At 47.8% G+C, this 24,253-nt stretch overlaps 1 protein-coding gene across 1 annotated transcript in view; it reads left to right on the forward strand.

Moving 5' to 3' along the window:
• The first annotated feature begins 2,108 nt into the window (after positions 1-2,108).
• Positions 2,109-24,253, forward strand: part of LOC137433879 (cartilage acidic protein 1) — a 354,284-nt gene continuing 332,139 nt past the window's right edge. The window contains exon 1 of the mRNA XM_068126319.2: positions 2,109-2,519. The gene's annotated coding sequence lies outside the window, so the exon portion shown is untranslated. The remainder of the gene's footprint in view (positions 2,520-24,253) is intronic.

Genomic DNA, 24,253 nt, shown 5'->3' on the forward strand with positions numbered 1-24,253 from the left:
TTTCGGCCGGGTCATCCGGCTTCCCCACAAGCTCACCCTTCAGGTGCTCGGGAATTCTGGGGGGGTGCGTGTGGCGGACACATTGTCAGTGGGCAATAATTCCGCGCACCAGTGGGTGGCCCGAGCTGCGCTTCCACGCCCGGAGCAAAGGCGTCACGAGGCGCAGGGTGGAACTGAGATACATGCCCCGCCTTTCGGCCGACCGGCCACGCTCGGGGGCAAGGCGTGGCCTCGGGACATATATATGCGGGGGCTCGATAGTCGAGCCCGCCCAGTGCTTACGTGCGAGCTGTTAATAAAGTGTTTCAATTTGTACAACGCGTTGTGGCCTACCTTCTTGGCAAACGAATTGTGCGTGCACAGCACCACAATATATAACTTTGCTGATTTGTGAGGTAGGCAGCACATCCTTGTTGACTGACGTGAACAGACGGCGAGAGGTGAAGATTACACGAGGTTGCACAGCCAGGTACGTGTTTGATACCGTATGGTTTTTTTCCTGTACACACACACACACACACACACACACACACACACACACACACACACACACACACACACACACACACACACACACACACACACACACACACACACACACACACACGTTTTATATGGTATATATAATATATCAGATTTATATTTATATATCACGTTACTTTCAATGTTAGTTTCCCATTGTAGAGACAGCCCGAACAAATTGGTGCTTCTCTTTCCTACCTTTAAACCCGTTGTGAAAGCCAATTACGTACAAAGGTCCAGTACCTCGTGTCTACTAGCTACTACTTGAACGATCCCAATCATTCCCACCTTTTTATGGGATCTGTCGCGGAATATTTTTGGCGTCCAAGTCATTCACGATCCAGATGGCCATGCCTGAGGTTCGACCGAAGTTGATTTGGGCTGGATTTTGGAACAAGGCCAGGGTGCGGTAGTTGTCGAGGATAACTCGCTTACTCTTCACGAAGGACCCCGTGGGATCCTCAACGCTCCAGCCACCACTCGTTAAGGCTAGTACGTACTTAATAGACGGAGCACCCGCTTAAGGTCCATCCGAGGGAAGGCGCACTTTGTGAAACTCCAAACACTGCCCGGGAAACTCCAATCTGACAGTTTATCATCGGATGTGGAATTGAACCAGACTCGATCGTTTAAAACGCAAATGTGCTATATCTGCCACATCTTGTCAGACAATCCAGTATGTCGTATTTTTATTGAAAATTACCAAATGCAAACAGTAAATGATGTTTGTCAGTGTGATTGCTTTTTTTCGCGGACTAATTATTAACACTTGAATAAAGATTTTATAATCACATGGAATAGATCAATTGGAATAGATTCGAAATGTGGTACATTCCGTCCTTGTTTTCAGTAATTGCTACAAATAATTGCTTAATTCAGTCCCAATTGTCGCGCATTTAAATGCCGAGGCGAGGCGATGTGCGCGCGCGCCACGTGGTGATGTCGAACTGCGTGAAGAACAAGCCCCAGTTCACCCCGCCCACCTCTTTTTGGCTCCTCCCTCGCTGCTGCATTTCACCCCGCCCACCTCTTTTTGGCTCCTCCCTCGCTGCTGCATTTCACCCCGTCCTCTTTTTGGCTCCTCCCTCGCCGCTGCAGTTCACCCCGCCCACCTCTTTTTGGTTCCTCCCTCGCTGCTGCATTTCACCCCGTCCTCTTTTTGGCTCCTCCCTCGCCGCTGCAGTTCACCCCGCCCACCTCTTTTTGGCTCCTCCCTCGCTGCTGCATTTCATCCCGCCCTCCTATTTTTGGCTCCTCCCTCGCTGCTGCAGTTCACCCCGCCACCTCTTTTTGGCTCCTCCCTCGCTGCTGCATTTCATCCCGCCCTCCTCTTTTTGGCTCCTCCCTCGCTGCTGCATTTCATCCCGCCCTCCTCTTTTTGGCTCCTCCCTCGCTGCTGCATTTCATCCCGCCTTCCTCCTTTTGGCTCCTCCCTCGTTCGCTGCTGCACAATACCGTTCCCCTCGGTCCCCGTTCGTTCGCTCCGCCCCTCCCCATCTCCCAAAGCGCCTCTTCTCTCCGAAGGCGCAAGTGGGGGGCGACTCGTGCTCGCTGTTGACAAAAGGCGACGGGACACGAATTCCGCCGCAGTTTCACGTAAACGTGCAGCACGAAGCACCGACACCGGCGCTCTGAGATTCAAAGGGCCGTTTGTCAGTTTAATCTTCACATTTCCGGTGAGATCTGCGGATTCACAGTTCAAATAACTCCGAACAAATCTGCCGTCTTGCTTTGGGGGAGGGGGGGAGCACGCGCCAGACCCCGGAGTAGGGGGAGCCTCGATGATCGAGAAACCCCGAAGCGCGAACGCTCATCACCACCACCATCACCACCACCATCGGATTGGCGGGAATCGGACCAGCGCTGGGCGATAAGAGGTTCGAACCCATCGGTGTGATCGACCCTCTTCGATCCGTTTGCTTCCAGTGCGTCGTCATCACCACGCTCACTGCTCACCAAACGCTCACGTGTCACGTGGCTCCACTCACCGGCTCACAGTGAGTGCCTGCGCTCGGCCGCCTGCTCACACTGAGGTTCCTCTTCTCCCGCACACTCACCAAACCCATCGGCAAAGGTCGCTCGCCTCGTTCGCTTAAACGGCTCCACCTGCGACGTCACACCGCGTCCTCCGTCTATAATAATTACCGTTTTCATCGAGCGCGAAACTTACCTGAACAGCAGCGATGAAATTACCTTTGGCAAGAGCGCGTGCCTCGGCCATCGCCGTTACCATCGCCATCGGTGCTTCTGTCTGCTGCTTTTTTAACGATGATTGACTCGAGTGTGCCGTGCGTGCTTCCCGGGAATCACAGCGAGTGGGAAGCGACAACGCGACCTTCCGCTCCCGGGGAACCGACACACCTGGCGGCTCCGGCTCGGCGGGAAAACACCTCCCCGGTCGCGCGACGTCTGCGCTCCTCGTGCATAATTAATGTAATTAACATTTAATTAGTAGAAATCCGCTCACCTTTTACAAACTTTACCGCAGTGCAACGAATTGATATGTTCAGAGTACCTGTTATGACGGTGCAATAGCCTATGGTAACCTCCCCGAATAGCCTTAGCTGGTGTTGCACTTACTCAAGAGCTACCTGCTGCTACCTGCTGCTGCCTTCGGTCGCCTGCGGAGTTCAATCCACTCGACTGCGAAAACTGCTGTTGTAGTAGGAGTAGGGTAGGTCTGCAAGGTTCGCTGATGGGGGAGGTGCTGCATTGCGGAGGAGGCAAAGCTCAATGTCTCATCTGTAGTCTCACGGACTTAAAAAGGTTTCAGGGTACCTCTCACAAAGAGTAAGCTAATGAACCGGGAACATGGCCATAAAAATGTTACTGAAGATCAAATAGGATGTGGGGCTTGTGTGAAGTCAATCTTAGATGTAGGTTCAGTAAAGTAACAGAGGTATTCAAAAGGTTCTATGAACGAGGTACTGCAATCTTCAAAGACGTTCCATATATATATATATATATAGATATATATATATTTTCCATCACTGTACATATATTTGTTTGGAAGAAAGTTTGAGCATCTAATGTGTAAAGCTCATTCGAACCACTGATTCAGACTGACCGACTAACTGATATTAATGTTTGGTACCTTCCGGGTAGCGAAGAAAGCTGAAATTTCGCATGCCGACGGATATCGAAGCCGATACACCTGGTAAAAATCACAAAACCGTCGCAAAGCCTCAATACATGAAAATTTACCTAAAATAACCGTAAATGCGTCTGTAAAAAAACAAACAAACCTCAATTGATATGTAGCAGGTGGATGGTGTTGCTTGCCAAGATTCATAAAGCTTCTATTTATTATGTACATACGTACGAATCACAGTTCATTATTACTTACAATGTGTAAGCACACTCCACTAGTATATATATATATACTTTTTCTTTTGGCTGGTAGTGTAATCACATTCTAATTGTACATACTTTATAGATGTATTCACATTCTAATTGTACATACTTTATAGACATACTCACATTCTAATTGTACATACTTTATAGACGTACTCACATTCTAATTGTACATACTTTATAGATGTACTCACATTATAATTGTACATACTTTACAAATGCACTCGCATTCTAATTGTACATACTGTTACGTTTATGGGGGGTAGGCAATGCAATACCTTAGGGCCAGGTAGGATTGTGTTGGGTAGTGTGCTCCGTGTGTCGAGTAGCCACCTTGATATACATGTCAGGCCAGATGTCGTGTAAGGTCTTATCTTTGTCCCCATGGCGAGGGGTGGGGTTATGTTAATTAGGTAGGGGTTAAGGGTAAATCCCCTGTATGTAAATTGCCTCTGTGATTTCTCCTCAGTTCCTTATGACACTGCACTACACACACCACACCAGCCATGCACTCCACACCTAAAATAAGCACCAAATAAAAGCAACCGGAACCAGGACATTTGAGCACATACCACGGACCGGGTCGTCACAAAGGCCGGCAAGTGGCCATGAGGCCACGTGCCGAAGAACGATTGGTCAGGACGGCCATAGAGCAATGAGATGGACTCTTGGATTGGAGCGTGCACATACGTCATCCTCGTAAGAGCACTGGGAACAAAAGAACGGTGTCCCGGAATTTTCTTTCTCTTTGGGTCCCGAGTTGAGAGAGGACAGCCACATTTGAGCTCTTGGGGTCCCGAGTTGATGAAAGACGGTCTGGCTCATGTTCTCTCTTGGTGTCCCGAGCTGATGAAAAGCGGTCACAGTTCGTGCTCTTGGGCCTTGGCTTTAGTGGCGAGCGGACGCATTTTCATTCCCTGGCTCGTTGGTGCTGACTGCGTGGCGGCTGGGTGCACCTGAGAGACCATTGGTGCAGTGTGGAGCAGACGACGAGGATGGAGCTCAGCCTGCTCGCTTCGCGCTTGTGGCGGTGAACACGGCTTGGTGCTAAGGCGGTGTTTTCCCGCGCATGAACTCCGGGATATCCGACGGGGTTTGAGGGCCGCTCAAAGCTGAGTACACGCAAATCCACACGCATTATTTTCCATTAATTTTTCCCCTTGTGTTGTTTTATGGGTCCATGTGGGAGCGCTCCATTTAGGATTTTAGTTTGACTGTGCATTCTTTTGTTGTCGGCATTTCTTTCATTAAACCCGGTATTGTTGCATTTTAATTCCTCGCCCTGTCCCGTTTATCTGTCGGTGATTCGGAAAACCACCTGTGCTGCATATGCCGTGCAGGTAAGCCTCGTCACTCTTCACTACTCCTCGCGCGTATAAAGAAGGTCCGCCATAGTTTACTGAACGCCTTGGAGTTTAAGCTCGATCGGCCACCCATCACCTTGGAGGATCTCAATTCCCCGGTGAACACGACAATACTTCATAGATGTACTCACATTCTAATTGTACATACTTAATAGACATACTGACATTCTAATTGTACATGCTTTATAGATGTGCTCGCATTCTAATTGAACATGCTTTATAGATGTACTCACATTCTAACTGTACATACTTTCACTAGATGTACTCGCATTCTAATTGTACATACTTAATAGATGTACTCACATTCTAATTGTACATACTTTATCGATGTAATTGCATTCTAATTGTACATTCTTTATCGACATACTTACATTCTAATTGTACATACTTTGTGGATGTAGTCACATTCTAATTGTACATACTTTATCGATGTACGCACATTCTAATTATACCTACTTTATAGAGGTACTCACATTCTAACTGTACATACTTTATAGATGTACTCGCATTCTAATTGTACATACTTTATAGATGTACTCACATTTAATTGTACATACTTTATCGATGTACGCACATTCTAATTATACCTACTTTATAGAGGTACTCACATTCTAATTGTATATACTTTATCGATGTACTCGCATTCTAATTGTACATACTTTATAGATGTACTCACATTTAATTGTACATACTTTATCGATGTACTCACATTCTAATTGTACATACTTTATAGACATTCTAATTGTACATACTTTATCGATGTACTCACATTCTAATTGTACATACTTTATAGACATTCTAATTGTACATACTTTATAGATGTACTCACATTCTAATTGTACATAATTTATAGACATACCCAGTTGAAAAAAAGGAACGTGTACTACAGGCTACCAACAGGTGGCGTTTGTGGCCTACATTAGCACATTTTTTGCGGACAGACAGACAAACAAACAAACAGACAAATGGACCAAATGCAATACTCTCTTCTTTGGTGAGGGTAATAATAGTAATAGCTATTCATAAATTGATTTGGCTTTGTCTACTTGTGTCCCACCACTCCATGTATGTTTAACCCCCACCCCTCCTCCATTCCTCCATACTCATACTCCAACCCCCTCACCCCCTCTCCCCCAAATCATCTTCCATGGTCATTCTCTTTAGAAACAAAAAAACATTCATATAGCAATTTTTATTTGCCCATCCAGAAAGCATTGCACATCAAAGAAAAAGAAGAAAGGAATTAAAATAAAATATATAACAATGATCTAAGGAAGACCCAAAGATAAATTTTCGAGGTGTTAAAAATATATAATAAAAGCATGCGAGTTGGCTGAACAAATTGAAAGAGAAAAAGAAAGAGTTCCTTAGAGGGCACACAGGGAGAAAAGAACAATCACGATGGTTTTCAGCCTTTGAGCAAAGGAACTAACAAAGTGCCATGGTTCATGGATGAAGCGAGCCCATGAGCCACCTTATGTCAGTAAAACCACCTTTATAACCACCTTTAGAGGCCATTTTTCCCCGCAAGGCGGGGGTTGGCCTTTTTCGGGAACCGTGGTTGTTGTTTTTTGGTCCCCTATTTGAAGCAATGTTTTACGGCCGGATGCCCTTCCTGACGCCAACCCTTTTTGCCGCCTTTAACGACAAACAGGGAATTACCAGTGAACTGGTACTCAATTAGCCGACCTCGGAAGGATGACAGGCTGAGTCAACCCCCCTGGCGTTAATTCAGCGATCGACCGGGATTCGAACCCAGGATCCTTGGATCCTAAGCCGGCACCCTAGCCGCTAGCCCAACACCAGGGATTATGCCTCCTTATGCCTTATTATGGAGAAGGTGCCAGGGATTAGGGATTTATGTCAGTAACAGGGTTTATATATGACAAGGTAACAGATAAAGAGCGAGTGCAAGTGAGAGTAAATGAGAACAATGGTAAAGCCAATTTAGAGCGAGTTGTACCAATCAATATGATAGGTGATCAAGGCGTGCAAAGGACATCGTGAGACAGACGCATGAACCAAGTATGACTCCTCTAATCATGGGAGAACTTTGTGGGAGATTTTTTTTGATGCGAGATGATTAAAATAGAAAATCTGCAGATTTTACGAATGTTTCGGAGAAAAGAATATAGGATTGATAATAACGCCAATACTGTATTTCAACTTTAGGTGCTGGAAGTGATCTGGACACTTATTATTATCCCCACTCATTTTGAAAAAAAAAATGGATATTCTTTTCGATATTGGCGATTTTGATATATATAAAACTGTGAGAAATAGCAGAAACTCCACAATACGAGCAGGGTGCCTCATTTGCATAAACTAAATAATTGGAAGAAATTAAATAAGTAGCGGACGGAGCTTCAAGAATTAAAATAATCCACCTCATTAAATCTACCTAAAAACGGACAAAATTCCCTCATGGCATAAATTTTGACGATTAACGGATGTTTCAACTCATTCAATCCACCTCGACTCATCAAATCATTCACCGTAACTCATTCACTTAATTTTTTCAGAAACATCCCTTTTACCTTTATATATGTCGTTAACAAATGTAGGCAGTGTATTTATATAAATATAAACAGTATATGAAGATGTGCTTGTATGTGTTTATATATGTATAATATTGTTACAGACACGACTTTGATGTTATGGTGGGCCGAGCGGAATGGCCGCCGTGTCCGCACAAGTTACCCGATTATACTCGAACCTTGTCCGAGTCGCGCTACGCTAGATCAATGAAGGAAAAGGACACAACGGCTGGGATTAAAATGACACGACACCAGGGATACGGTTCTCAAGACCTCCGGAGGAGGTTATAATATGGCGGAAGGTTAGATTACAGGAATGAGAGGGACAGCATAGAAAGATAGGCACTTAGACACACTTATCTTATTCCCGACAGACCACAGATAAACAGGACAAAACTGACTCACACGGGGATTGATGGCAAGGAAAGCGGGCAGTCGATGGCTCAAGGTGCACTCTTGGCTCAAGGACAGAATCGACCCAGTCCGGTACAGAGATGCGGGAGGTCTCTCTCAGCGCTCGAGGTCGCGACTTGTCTCTTCTTCAAGCTCGGGGCGCATCTCACGTCACGTCCGGTAAGTGGCTGCGTATATCCGGCGGGGAGTGACACGCCCTCGGCTCGTTAGCTCCGCCCCAGATGGAATCGGCCCGTTGCTTCTCATTGGGTGCGGGGGGGGGGGGTTACCGGCTCCGCCCTTGACGAGGGGCTGACAGCCAGCCCCTTCGTGGTAACCCCGTGGAGCGCCGGAGCGAGGACGCACACTCCCCGCGCCGCGCCGCCCCCAATCTCCTCTGTTGTTGTAGTTGTTGTAGTTGTTGTAGTTGTTGTTGTTGTTTCATGGGGAAGATGGGAGGAGGTAAGGGGAGGTCCTAAACTCACTACTGGTGCCATACAATCACATTCTGGTGCAACGAAGAGTCAGAATTAATGGAAACGAGTCCTTAACTGACATAGACTAAGAATAACTAGCAAGATGTCCTATAGTTGTCTACGTGAGATGCGGTGGACCTGGGCACGACATTTAATGGGGGAAAAAGGGGAAGGTCGGTTCTACAGAGTGTTATTTACAGGCAATGGGACTAGGGAATGGGGGATTGGGGATAGTTGGGGAGTATTGGGGAAATAGGGGAGTATTTACAAGCAGATATTGAGGCCAAGTCCCATATCCGCAACATTGCACCCTTCTCTACCCTCGGGGCGTCCCGACCCGATAAATTTTTACCTATTTTAGTGTGGCACTCAGATGTAGTTCCCTCTACTATTAACTCTACCCTGAGTGCGACAGTTTTACAGATGTTCACAAATGAGTAAATTTGTCCCCCTGCGACGTTGCACCCTTCTCCTCACAGAAACACACCCACAGGATAACCGAATCGCGGAAAGAATTCGCAAACTAAACATACAGCCGGTAGGGAGCATTATTTACAAGACTACGCTGATATTTACACTACGATCCAGGACCTGTTTTTGGAGGAACACATGCAGATGTTATGCATAGAGAGAGCACGCATGCCAGCATCGATACACCAACCCACGAGTGCTCTGTGGCCTTACGGCCTTTAATAATGTGCAGAGCACCCCTTCCCAGCACCAAAAGCACCACCCCATCACACAGTCAGCACCATCCGGTGCAGTCACCATTGTTCATCAAAATAAAAACAACAACCCCTAACCCTGCAGGTGTCTCTTGCTCTTCGTGTGGTGCACTTGGCCTTCTGGCTTCTTTCAAAAATAAAGAAAGGCGCCAACCGCGTCCATTTCTGTATTGTGGCCTTCAGTGGTGTCAACTAAAAGTGGTTCACCTGTATGGCATAGGTGCCACGTTGACCCATAGGTCCATCCACGGGTGGTGCTTGGCCGCAAAAGAACTGCGGTCCATTGTGGGTGGCCACCAACATTGCGGTCCATATGGTGTATCGATCCAGGCAGCAAGCAGCGAAAGTGCAGGCCCACAACTGCGTAGCCAGCACCTCTCTCTCCTTTCTCTCTACCCCAAAGCCAGATCCTCGGAGGTGGGAGACAAAAGAAGAAGACAAGTGAGTAAGGTGGTAAGGGCGCAAAAGTGCACGCAATATAAGATGATGCACACTGGGGGCACATGGGAACCAGGTGAGACAGGTACGTTCCTACCGTACGCCCCCCCCTCCCCACCAGGTAACCTACATGGCCCCTCCCTTACCCCTTACTGTATCCACAAAACACAACACTACCCATAAACATCTACTTTACAAATCAACAAACGTCCCTACTGTCTTCCCCGTTCCTCCCATAAACCAAATTCGTCTTCTCTCCCTCCTAACCAATCAAATTTGCCATTTTCAACTCTCATCAAAATTTGCCATCTCCAACTGAACATCAAAATTTGCCATTCCCAATTCATCATCAGTCCCTCCTAGGGAGGGAGAGATGGAATCACCCCAATGTCTCATCCACGTCGTGATGCGTCTCACAAATCCAACAGCAGTCCTTACTTCCTGCAACACAAAACAAAGAAAACACAGGTGTGGAGTCATCATCATCACCACAGGTAAGTGGCTGCGTATGGTGCGACAGGTTCATCAATCCTAACTATTTCCTAAATGACTTTAACAACTTTACACTACCCGGGGTCTTTCTCCGGCCAAACCATTGGCCCTCTTACACTATGGGTTCTAAAAACCAATTCCCATTGGCCAAACTGTGGTGCTTTTCAATTTGGGGTCTCACTCCCCCGATTCATCTCCCGGTGCCCTCGCACAATTTCTGGGCCGTGGCGTGTACCTCTCCCAGTGGGTCTACCCACCTGCACACCTCCACCACTGCAGTTGCCTCCGAGCTTACCTGCTCCTTACCCTAACCTAACTACCTGGGGAAGGCCCTCTGGCGCTCTCCCCACTCGGTGCCCTCTCTGGCACTGGGCTGCCCGATCCACACCCGGGATCCTCAGACACCCACTGACACTAACGGCTCCCAGAGCCCACCTGCGGCCTCACCTGGCCGACATCCTCACAGTGGTGGAGTGCCCAACCAACTATAGTTGCACTAACAGGTCCATTGGATCCATATAGGAGCACTAACAGGTCCATATAGGAGCACTAACAGGCTACACGCCCAGCCATTTCCACAACACTAATGCACCCATTCACAACACCATTCTGCAACCGCACCACAAATGCCAATATCCAACCACAATTTACCTATACCCTCTACCTAACACTTGCACTACCCGCCCCGGGTACTCGTGAAAGGGGTCCACTCTTCCCCCATTCACACCTTCGCACCATGCACACCACTCCGTACCACTTACTCCAACTCTCTCCACACACCTTTACTTGCACACCTGTGCTCTCACACCTGGTGCCACCTGCACCCTTCTCTCCCCAAGCGCATTCGCGCTGATCCACACACTCACTACTCACACACTGCTCCACACACCTGTCCAGTTGCACACCTGTTCAATTCTCACACACACGGCATCGTCTCAGCTAACTACTCCCTTTTGAAACTTGCGCTTCCCAGTCGTCCCTTTAAACTATTGCGCTCCCTCGTCATTATCATCCATCCTAATCTACCTGCGTCCCCACTACAGGTATCAGTCACTAACTAAACTTAACGTCACCTAATGTCAGCTTCGCTAGATCCCTATCAATATCCTAACCCACCCGGGCTAGTTTTCACTGCCATACACCCCATAAGCTATTGCTCCTTTGCCCCCCTATATGGGAAGGGTGGCAAGGATGCCACCCTTACCCACCGGGCCCATCGCTCACTACCAATTTTGCACATCAAATTTCAACAAATTAAAAATTTGCCAATCACTACCCATCATCTGCCAATCATTACTGCCAATCCTTTGCCAATCATCAAATTTTGTTTTTCTCTAATTTTGGGGCCAAACCACTAACCTCATCACACAGTCTACTCACTACTGCCTCTCGGTGCGCCAATTCCTGTCCAAAGCCCGGCTTCGTAAAGCCAAGCCATGAATGCGGGTTGTTTGGTGCCAGCGGCTGGATATGTCCGGCACTCGGTGCAGGGAAGGAGGTTTACCCGGGCCGAGATCCCACGCACCATCTCGGCACGGAGCCATCCCATGGCCCGATCTCGACCTGCCGGAATGCCTCAACAAAAAGTGGTCGCCATGGCGACCCTTCCTATCGGGCTGCCAGCTCCGCCTAGTGGAGCACGGACGCGGCCGTTCAAAGCGAGGCCCGGCACGCACCGAGGGCCCGATTCGGCTAAAAGTCGACCTAACCACTAAACCGGTTACCGTCGATGCTTCACCTGGACGCTTACACCCCGCAGCCCGTTCCTTGCTCACACATCCAGCCGTTTCCATGCTCCTCGTACCTTTCCTTACACACCCAGGTACACCCATTCCACGCACAGCCTTGGTCACACACCTGACCACCGAACACTTTGGCACACATTCGTTGGTAGCACACCTCACCAACACACCTCTTCGCGCCCCCTCCTCGGTCACCTCCTCTGTGACAATCACAGGTGTGCTCTCATTTGCACACCCAACCATGTGCCTCACCACCAACTCCAGCGTGCATTCCCACTCACGCTCTACCATTCCAGGTGTGCATCCTCGCTCACCTGTCACAACCAACTCACGCTCCTTGTCACTCTCACTACTCTCACCTCCATTCTTGACAGCGCACTCACCCTTACTCTTGACAGCGCACTCTTTCCTCATGCACCTGTCCGTCACACACCTTTCTCGCGCACACTCTCCCGTTACACCCTCTGTAACACTCACCACAGGTGTGCATTCTTCCTTGCCTTTGACAGCGCACTCTTTCCCCATGCACCCGTCCGTCACACACCTTTCTCGCGCACACTCTCCCATCACACCCTCTGTAACACTTACCACACCGCGCTTCCATGTGCTCCCTCGCACACGCGCTACGACCGACTCACTCTCGCCAGCACCCTCACTCCTTGGCACGCACTTTTTCCTCACACACCCCAGAGTCGGACTTTCTCGCACACCTCCTCTTTCGCACACCAGACCTGTCGCACACTTCACCAACGGCCTCTCACGAACATCCGGGTCTATCTCGACCCCCAAGCTTATTAAATCACCTGGCGCATCATACGCACGACCATATTGGTCACCACTTACACCGGGTCCTCTTTCTCTTCGCTTCTCCTCCATCACCTGCGAATCCCTCATCCGGTTAATGAGCACATCATCACGATCCGAACACAGACTTTGGACCAATTCTTTTACCTCCTCTTTTATCTCTTTCTTATCCTCTCTCCGTCGCTTCTTAATTTCGCTCACCCCTTCTTCCACCTCTTCTAATTTCTGCTTCACCTCCTTCATCTCCTCGTGCGCCCCTTTAAGTTCTTCCTCTAACTCCACTTTATTTTTTTCTATGTGCTCCCGCACCTCCCGTTCTTTAACCTCCATCACCTCTACCACCTTGTTCATTTTCCTCGTCAGGTCCTCGTGTACCGTCTGACACTCTTTTTTAATTACCCCTACGTCCTTTTTCATCTCCTTCTGCGTCGATTTTAACCCCTCTATTACCGCTGTGTTCTTCTTTACCTGTTCCCCCAACTCCTTTTGTCCCACTGTCAGTTGTTCTACTCCCAGCGTCAACTCCTCTATACCACTTTGCAATTTTACAGTCCCCTTTCTCACCTTCTCCATGCGCTCCTTACAGTGCCTCACCTCCTCGCGCACTCCTCCGACCTCCTCACTCACACCTCTTCTGATCTCCTCTCCCATCACTTGCATCTCCTGCCCAGATGCCACCCTCATCTGCTCCATTTCCTCCCTGTGAGCATCCAGTTTGGTTTCTACCCCCATTCTGACCCCCTCTATCTGCTGCTCCATTTGTTTAACTTCTCTTTCCGCTTGGTCCCTCATGTCCCTCAATTTGCCTTCCATACTGTTTTCTAACCCTATTAACCCATTTCTCACCTCTTTTATCCCGTTGTCTAACCCCTCAAAATTATTGTCTAACTTCCCAAATTTCTTGTCTAACTCCTCAAAATTATTGTCTAACTTCCCAAATTTCTTGTCTAATCCCTTAAAATTATTGTCTAACCCCTCACTGGTACCCCTCGCTTCGTCCCTCATTACCCCCATTTGGTTTCCCATTACCCCCATTTGGTTTCCCATTTGGCCCTCCAATCGCTCACTCTGAGCATCCATCCGGTTCCCCATTTGTTCCATAAGGGCCCTCATTTGCAGGAGGAAAAGGTTTGAATCCACCAGGGGCGCTGCCACGGTCGCGGTCGCCGTGACCAGCGAGGCGCCATTTTGTGCGTCTGCTACCCTCGCTGCTTCGCTCTCCTCACGTCCCTCAATTTGGTCCTGGACCGACCCTGCCTCACTCTCCTCTAACGGAACCCAGCCGACTTGGTCTGCCATAGCGCGACTTTCAAAATTCGGGTTTTTATTTTCGTAAAACAAAATCAAATTTCGCCGTTATAATTTCGAGCGCGGGAAACGCGCTCCGGATCGAATTCTACCTCCCAACACCAATTGTTACCCTAGCGGTACAATTGGTGTTCCAAAATTTGGGCCTAATAAATTTAGTCCCAGGTCCGAATCCGACACTCCTGACACCAATTGTTACAGACACGACTTTGATGTTATGGTGGGCCGAGCGGAATGGCCGCCGTGTCCGCACAAGTTACCCGATTATACTCGAACCTTGTCCGAGTCGCGCTACGCTAGATCAATGAAGGAAAAGGACACAACGGCTGGGATTAAAATGACACGACACCAGGGATACGGTTCTCAAGACCTCCGGAGGAGGTTATAATATGGCGGAAGGTTAGATTACAGGAATGAGAGGGACAGCATAGAAAGATAGGCACTTAGACACACTTATCTTATTCCCGACAGACCACAGATAAACAGGACAAAACTGACTCACACGGGGATTGATGGCAAGGAAAGCGGGCACTCTTGGCTCAAGGACAGAATCGACCCGGTCCGGTACAGAGATGCGGGAGGTCTCTCTCAGCGCTCGAGGTCGCGACTTGTCTCTTCTTCAAGCTCGGGGCGCATCTCACGTCACGTCCGGTAAGTGGCTGCGTATATCCGGCGGGGAGTGACACGCCCTCGGCTCGTTAGCTCCGCCCCAGATGGAATCGGCCCGTTGCTTCTCATTGGGTGCGGGGGGGGGGGTTACCGGCTCCGCCCTTGACGAGGGGCTGACAGCCAGCCCCTTCGTGGTAACCCCGTGGAGCGCATGGCCAATGGCGGCTAACCAGCCGGAGCGAGGACGCACACTCCCCGCGCCGCGCCGCCCCCAATCTCCTCTGTTGTTGTAGTTGTTGTAGTTGTTGTTGTTGTTGTTGTTGTTTCATGGGGAAGATGGGAGGAGGTAAGGGGAGGTCCTAAACTCACTACTGGTGCCATACAATCACATTCTGGTGCAACGAAGAGTCAGAATTAATGGAAACGAGTCCTTAACTGACATAGACTAAGAATAACTAGCAAGATGTCCTATAGTTGTCTACGTGAGATGCGGTGGACCTGGGCACGACATTTAATGGGGGAAAAAGGGGAAGGTCGGTTCTACAGAGTGTTATTTACAGGCAATGGGACTAGGGAATGGGGGATTGGGGATAGTTGGGGAGTATTGGGGAAATAGGGGAGTATTTACAAGCGGATATTGAGGCCAAGTCCCATATCCGCAACAATATATACCCTGTGTGTACCCCGGTTTAGAATAGGTACACCGTATCCCTGCGTGTCGTAAGAGGCGACTAAAAGGGTTGGCGTTAGGAAGGGCATCCGGCCATAAAAAAACATTGCCTCAAAAGGAGAACCATGACGATTACAACTACATATGGGCAGGGTACAGCCCGAAGTACCCCGTGGGGGACCCCACTCCCTCTCGTCAAAACTCAAGGTGTGGAACCCGATCGAAGCAAGGGTGGAAATCACTCCATTTATGACGACGAAACGTCTGATGCTCGACGTGGAGATCGGTTTCTGAGGTTTGGGACATGGAATGCAGGGACAATGACAGGGAGATCAGGAGAAGTGGTGGAAGTATTGGTCAGAAGAAGAGTGGACATATGTTGTGTGCAAGAGACGAGATGGAAGGGAAGTGGTGTGACAATGGTGAAGGGTAGGCAGGGACAGAAATACAAGTTTGTGTGGCAAGGGTGCCTGGAGGGCGTGAATGGTGTTGGTGTCCTGTTTTCTGAGGAGTTTGCAGACAGTGTGGTGAGTGTGACGAGAGTGAGTGATAGGTTGATGATGGTGAAAATAATGATTGGAAAGCTCTTGGTGAACGTCATCTTGCGATATGCTCCGCAGGTTGGTCGGAGCGATGAAGAGAGGGGCGAGTTCTGGTATGCGATAGAGAAGCTGATGGAAAACCTGAAAGATGAAGAAGTTGTTGTGGTAGGAGGAGACCTAAATGGACATGCGGGAAGGAGTATGGACGGTTTTGAGGGAGTTCATGGGGGTTACGGACATGGTGTGAGGAATGGAGAAGGTGGAAGGATTTTGGAGTTTGCTGATGGAACTGGATTGTTGATTTGTAATACTCAATTCCAGAAAGAGGATAATAAGCTTGTTACATACACGTCAGGTGGGTCGATGACAACCGTTGACTACTGATGGTGCGTAGGCGAGATAGGGGGCACCTCCGGGACACAAAAGTGACCCCGGGGGAGGAGGCTGTTTCACAGCACCACTTGGTTGTCTGCGACATAAGGGTGAAAGAGGAGAGCTTGGAGGGTGAAGTACCAACCGAGAATGAAGGTGTGGAGGTTGAAAGAGGTGACGGTGAGGGTGGCATTAAAAGAGTGGCTGAGTATGGCAGAGGATGATGTGGTTGAGCTTGAAAGTGGTTGGATGTCAATGAAAGATAGTCTGTTGGGAGCCGTTGGTGAGGTATGTGGATGGACTAAAGGACCACCGAGGCACTCGGAAACATGGCGGTGGGATGATTAAGTTGGAAAGAGGATTGACGAGAAGAGGAAGAAGTTCAAGGAGTGGCAGAAGATGAAGGGTACGGGGGCAGAAAAGGCAGAGCATGAAAGTTATAAGGCAGCCAAGAAGGCTGCAAAGAAAGAGGTAGCAATGGCGCAGGAGGCATGTAGGAAAATGTTCGGAGAACGCTTGGATTCGGAAGAGGGTCAGAGAGCGGTATTCAGGATTGCAAAGCAGATAGCGAAAGAGAAGCATGATGTGATGGGGGTGAGTTGCTTGAAGGATGAAGTGGGACAAATCGTGGTGGACCCAGATGGAATTAAAGGAAGATGGAAAAGAGATATGGAAATGCTGTTGAATGCAGAGAATGAATGGGATGGCAACATCGAGAGTAACCCAGTTATATGACCGACAGAGAAGATAACTGAGAAGGAGGTTGAGGAAGCGATAAAAGCAATGAAGAGTAGAAAAGCAGGAGTGCTGACGGGAGTTGTGGGAGATATGTTGAAGGCAGCGGGAAGTTGGCGTATGAAGAGAATGACAGAGGTCTGTAATCTGGTGGTGAAAGAAGGCCGCATTCCAGTGGATTGGGAACTGCGTACCCTCGTCCTTCTATACAAGGGGAAAGGTGACCCAATGGACTGTGGCTCGTATCGAGCGATAAAGTTATTGGAGCATGGAATGAAGGTATTGGAAAGGGTGTTGGAGAGGAGAATAAGGAAGAAAGTGAAGATCGACGAAATGCAGTTTGGATTTATGTCAGGAAGAGGAATGACAGACGCGCTTTTTATTGTAAGGCAGTTGCAGGAGAAGTACATGGAGAAGAGGAAGAAGTTGTTTCTTGGGTTTGTTGATCTGGAGAAAGAATTCGATAGGGTTCCACGCGAAGTAGTGACATGGGCATTGAGGAAGTTAGGAGTGGAGGAATGGTTGATCAGAGTAGTGATGGCAATGTACGAGAGAGCACGCACAGCTGTAAGGAAGAAGGACGGGAACAGTGGTGAGTTTGAGGTGAAAGTGGGAATGCATCAGGGGTCGGTACTAGTCCACCACTATTTTTAGCTGTGATGGAGGTGCTGGCTCGGAATGTAAAGGAGGGTTTTCCGTGGGAGTTGTTGTATGCCGATGATCTGGTGTTGATTGCGGAAAGTATGGATGGACTGAAGGAGAAGATGAACAAGTGGAAGGAATGTATGGCGACAAAAGGTCTGAAGTTGAATATCGGAAAAAACGAAGGTGATGGCAACTGGTAAAGCATGTGGTGAGGTGGAAAGAACTGGGAAATGGCCATGTGCTGTGTGCAGGAAGGGTGTCAGAGTGAACTCCATTTAATGTTCACTCTGACATGTTCACTCTAATGTACCGACCCCTGATGCCCTCCCACCTTCACCTTGTTCATCTACAATGTGTGCTGAATGGGTTCATCAAAAATGTAGTGGTCTGAGAGGATCATTAACCAGTGTGGCAGCTACATTAAAGTGTAAGGTGTGCACAGAGTGAGCTGCAGATGGAGGAAATGTTGAGTTGGATCTTGGAGACGGCGTGAAGTTGGAAGGTGTGAAAACATTTTGCTACCTCGGAGACATGCTGAATGGAGAAGGTGGATCAGACTCGGCAACGGTTGCTAGAGTGAGATGTGCATGGAAGAAGTTTCGGGAACTGAGTGGCGTGCTGACGAGGAGGGGAGTGTCGTTGAAGCTGAAGGGAAAGGTGTATGCTGCATGTGTGAGAAGTGTTTTGAGTTATGGGAGCGAGACATGGGTAATGAATGTAGAGCAGCAACGAAGGCTGGAAAGGGTGGAAATGCGAATGGTTCGGTGGATGTGCGGAGTATCGTTGAGAGAGAGGAAGACAAATGATGAATTGCGAAAGATGATGGGAATAGAGCCTGTGATGGATGCTGTGAAGAGAAACAGGTTGAGATGGTTTGGTCATGTGTTGAAACAGGTTGAGATGGTTTGGTTTTACATTTCACTGTCTGACAACATGGACCAACTTCTGTCCACTCATCCCAACTCTCTCTCTTCCTCATATGTGTCGACTTCAACTGTCATCATGCCAGCTGGCTGGGTGTGGGTTCCTTTCTCACCAGCCATGGCACCTCATCAAAGGACTTCTGCGACTCATTGGGATTGACACAATCTGTCAATTTCCCTACCCGGATCTCAGTCAATGGAGTATCTTCTCTTCTAGACTTGGTTATGACAAACTTCCCTGCAAATGTCTGCTGCTCTTCTTCTGCTCCAATCGGTTTTTCTGATCATGTGCTTGTTAAAGTGGACATCTCTCTGGCCATTCTCAGAGAGCCTCCTCAGCATCGACGAGTCTGGCATTTCACTCAGGCCGACTGGCACGGTCTGCAAGCAGCCATCAATCATCTGGACTGGTCTCCCATCTCTACTACCTCTGACATCAATTCTTCCTGGGAATTCTTCCAAAGCAAACTGCTCTCTCTCATGCACAGATTTATCCCATCTCGACTTCAGTTGTCTTACCCTTCCTCCCGTCCATGGTACACTGAATCTTGTGGTGAGGCAGTTGCCCTGAAACAACTTGCCTTTGCCTCTTGGAAGGCAAATCCAACTGAAGGCAATCTCAGTTCCTTCCACCAAGCTCGGAACAAGTGTGTGTCTACCCTCAGGAGTGCCAGGAAGCACGATCCCTCCACACTCAAGAATGGATTCTCAAACCTGTCTCCTTCCTCCAAATCCTGGTGGCGTCTGGTCAAATCCGTTTCTGGTGTTTGTTCCCCCTTCATCCCCTCCCTTACCTCAAATGGCTACACAGTTGACACCGCACGTGACAAAGCCGAATGCCTCAACTCTGTGTTTGCCTCAAAATATTGTGTCCCAAACCATCTCTCTCTGTTCACACCTTACCCAGTCGAACCCAATTGCTCCTGGACTCTGTGTCCTTCTCTCCTGACAAGGTGGATAAGTTTTTGTCAAACCTCGACTCTGATTCTGCAACTGGACCAGACGCATCAGCCCATGGGTCCTAAAATCCTGCTCTGCCACTCTATCTCACCCTCTCTGTTCTTTTCACCCTCTCCTTTGCTCAAGGTCATCTGCCAGCATCTTGGAAATCAGCAAACATCACCGCTTTACACAAAAAATGTGCAAAAACAGATCCTTGCAATTACAGACCAATCACCCTGTTCCCAATTATCAGCAAAGTCATGGAATCCATCATTGCTTCGGATATCAAATCCTTCCTCTTCTCCAATGGCTTGATCTCCGATCATCAATTTCGTTTCAGACCAGGTCACTACTCTGGACATGCTGCTTCTGCTGTCTCAACAATGGATGGAGGTCCTCAATGCCAAACAGGATATCAGAGCTGTCTCCCTTGACATATCACGTGCCTTCGATACGGTCTGGCAACCAGCTCTGCTCACCAAACTCTTCTCCTATGGTATCCATGGAAATCTCCACGTATGGCTTGTGGACTTCCTCTCTGGTCACAGTCAACGTGTGGCCCTGAATGGATTTCTCTCATCTCCCCTTCCTATTCAGGCTGTAGTTCCCCAAGGCAGTGTTCTGGGCCCTGTGCTTTTTCTGGTCTTCATCAATGATCTCTCCGACTCTCTGGAAAATCCTCTCTATCTCTTTGCTGATGACTCCACTCTCTCCCGCTCCATTCCTCATCCCTCAGATCGGCAGTCTGCAGCCTCCTCACTCTCTGCAGACCTGCACAAAATCAAAGACTGGGCAACAAGTGGAACATGTCTTTCAATCCTGACAAATCTCACACTCTTACCATGTCTCTCTGAAAAGACCGACTGGACAACCCTCCCATCTACTTTCTCAACAATCCTCTCCAAGAAATTCTGTCGCTCAAGCTTTTGGGGCTCACTATCTCCCATGATCTTTCTTGGGAAAACCACATTTCCAAGCTGGCCTCCAAAGCCAGTCGCCGACTGGGCATCCTCCGTCGTGTGAAGTCCTTCCTTGGCACACCTGAGCTTCTCACCACATACAAGGCTTTCATCCGCAGCTCAATGGAATACTGGTCCCCCCTCTGTGCCGGTGCTCCTGCCTCACACCTAGCTCGGCTCCACGCTGTTGGAACCAAAGCTTTCAGAATCATTGGAATCTCCTGCGATGAAGCGAACTCAGAGGGCCTTTCACTCACTCACCGCAGGCAGGTTGGTGGTTTTTCTGTCTTCTACCGACTCCTCTCCGGCCTTGCTCCCCCAGCTCCCCCTAATATTCCTGCAGGTCGCACAAGATCTGCCAGCAACCCTCTTATGGTTAAACTGTCAAAATCTCGGCGCTCTGCTCACCTTCACTCTTTCATTCCCCTTTTATCCCACCTCTGGAACAAACTCCCACACTCCCTTCAATCCCACTCCTCCCTCCAGGTCTTTAAAACAGCTGTTCACCACCATCTCTTAACTTCCCCCATCCAAAACCTTGATCTTTTCTACCCCCGCTAATTTACCCCAGATCAACTTTTTTGAAATTCCAACTTCTTTCCTGGAAGTCCTAGCAGTATCCATATGTTTTATACCTCTCAAATGTTGTGTTTATGTCCTTCCCCCTCTCTCCACATCTTGTCTACCGCTCCCCTTATTTTGTGTTTTCTGTGTCGGTTTGACTTTTTGTTTGATTAATGTTAGCTCTTTCATGAGCCTCGATCTTGTATACAAAAAAAAAATGTGTTGAGGAAGGATGAAAGCGACTGGTTGAGAAGAGTGATGGAAATGAATGTAGAAGGAAGTAGAGGACGGGGAAGACCGAGAAAGACTTGGCTAAAGGTGGTGGAAGAAGAAAAGCGGGCAAGGGGGTTAACAAGGGGAGATGCAGAAAATAGGGCAAAATGGAGAAGATTGTCATGGGGACCGCAAGGCTAACCCCCGCTCCAGCAGGGAAAATGGCCTTAAAATGCCTGTTGTTGTTGTTTGTTGTATGTGTTTATATATGTACGCGTGTACAAACTGTAGCTGTAAACTGTAGCTCACTTTCGTTGAACTCGAGGAAGATGAGTAAGCATTAACAATATCGCCTGCTGTTCTTGTCGACTAAGAAGAAGACCTGTTGGTCGAAAGCTTGTTGAAAATAAAAGATCGACCGTTTGAAGCTGTCCGCTACTTATTTAATTTCTTCCGATTATATATACTAGGGCATGCCTGTACTATATATTAGCTAGGACGTGCCCGTACGTGGGTGCCCGTTCCTTGCCAAAAAAAAAAAAAAAAAAAAAATTTGTGTAGGGGTGTGTGTGTGTAAACATCCTAGGGCGTGCCCGTACGTGGGTGCAAAAAAACATGCGTGCAAACAACAACAACAAAAAAAAACTTTGAAACCACGTGGCAGTAACGACCACAGAACCCCCCCCCCTCTATTTACATGAATGGTTTGGTCCATTCGCAACGACCACAGAACCCCCCCCCCTCTATTTACATGCAATGGTTTGGTCCAAAGCGAACGGCTTGTGGTGTTTGGTAAAGAAATCGCCATAGCTCGGTAACTACTTGTCCGATTAATTTCAAACCTTGAAAAGGCACATCCTCGGGTCCCCAGCAATATACCTGGCAAGTTGCAAGTATATCGGACCCGTGGTTGTCGAGAAACAGTGGTCACAGACAAACATACATACATACATACAAACATACAAACATACAAACATACACACAGAGATTAGTGGAATTATAGATAGATATGTGTGTGTGTGTGTGTGTGTGTGTGTGTGTGTGTGTGTGTGTGTGTGTGTGTGTGTGTGTGTGTGTGTGTGTGTGTGTGTGTGTGTGTGTGTGTGTGTGTGTGTGTGTGTGTGTGTGTGTGTGTGTGTGTGTGTATACATAGATTATTATTTTTAATTTTTTTTTTGCCGAGTTTGTAATCGGCTCGGTCCATCTGTCCGTCCGTTCGTCACGCTATCTCCTCCTAAAGACCTAAACAGTTGTGAGGAAATTCACCAAACCTGGTGGATGTGGTCACCACATGGCACGAAGGGACAAGAACAGTGTCATTTTTGGTTTCGTCCCCTCGGGCAGTGCCAAGAGATGAAATACCAAAAAATGCAATTATGGGGACATTTTCAAATGAAACTTTGTGTGTGCAAACAACATTGGGAGACGCATGAAATATGTAACGATTTTCTGGTTTTTACCCCCAGTTCATAGGGGACAAAATGGGGAAATTTGTTTTAACTCAAAATTTGATGTTGGGTCAATCCTGGTGAAACTTTGTCATCTTTCAACTTTGCTTTAGGTGGGAAACGTGGGGATTTGCAATGGCGCGCCATGGACTTTTCTGTAGTTCATGTTTGCCGAAAGCTTATGGTTTGATCTGGCCTGTGAATGGCATCACACAATGCCGGGTGGGTGTGGGAACCACAGTCATAAAGGCCTTGGCAAGTCCTCGAGGGTCTGGCATGAGTCCCAAATAATATCAGGGAATAAATGTGGATATAAATGTGAATCACAATATTCATTATCAATGCGGGATTTATATGAAGTACATGTTTGAATAAGAGCCATCTTACACAAAAGGCAGACATACTTATGATCACATCATGCTTGGATGGCTTAATGACAATGCTGGCACAATGAGGGACAGCAAAGCTATGGCGTTGCAGATCGCTGAATACTTACGAGGGCTCAAGGTTTTTGGTCCTATGCCAACACCACTAAGGACAAATTGTGGTCCTTTTCCATGTAGTTTCAAGTCGATGTCAAGCATTTCCCAGCTGTAGGTGAGTTTCTTGATGCCAAGAGAAGATAAATTGGATTTCTGTCCGTTTTTGTACCCTCATTTGAACAGTAGAATTAAGTGAAGAAAGACTAAAAGGTATTGAAAAGATACAGTTATGATATATAAACGATTAAGTACATGATACTGATTTCCGATATTCCTCAAAAATCTTTCCCTTCTTAAATTCACTCTAATATTTATCTTCCATGATGAAAGATTATTCCATCATAAATTATGTACAAATTGTGTATGTGATCAATTCCGCAAACCAAGAATATCTTCAGTGATTGATTCATTCGTATGCATCATCTAGCTGCTCGTTGCCTTATTTCTGGGAGCGTGGCTGCGCTCCTGATCAACTGTCCTTTGTGTGGCAGGGAAGGAATTTGGGAATTGGCTCGGGTGCAGGTGTCAAACTTGATCAGGTCAGGTCACCAAAATCTTTGTAAAATATACCAGGAGATGTAATTAATATCCAGCAGCTAGCTGGCAGATGGGTCCCCAACCTTATTGTCGCTGATGGATGATGCAAAGCACCATGGTGACAATTTATAGTTGGGTCGAGATCAAACCCAGACAAGTCAGCTCAGCGGTGGATACACTACCTTTGGACTATGATGTCAGCCCATCTTGTGTCATATTCCATGGGCATCTGTAGAGTGTATTCAGTGAAAATGTGAACTTTGACGTGTTACAGAGTAAAAACAAAAACTTACTGAATAAACAGTCACAGGTGAAAAGGGTAGAGCATATATATGTGTATATATAAAATACACACACACACACATATATATATATACACACACATATATATATAGCTCGCAGTGTTAAGTGTGGAAAAGTTCTGAGGAGATTGCAGCTGGCTCAATAGCGCAGTGGG

This window comes from Myxine glutinosa, chromosome 10, assembly GCF_964187855.1.
Source record: "Myxine glutinosa chromosome 10, kmMyxGlut1.1, whole genome shotgun sequence".
Lineage (NCBI taxonomy): Eukaryota > Metazoa > Chordata > Myxini > Myxiniformes > Myxinidae > Myxine > Myxine glutinosa.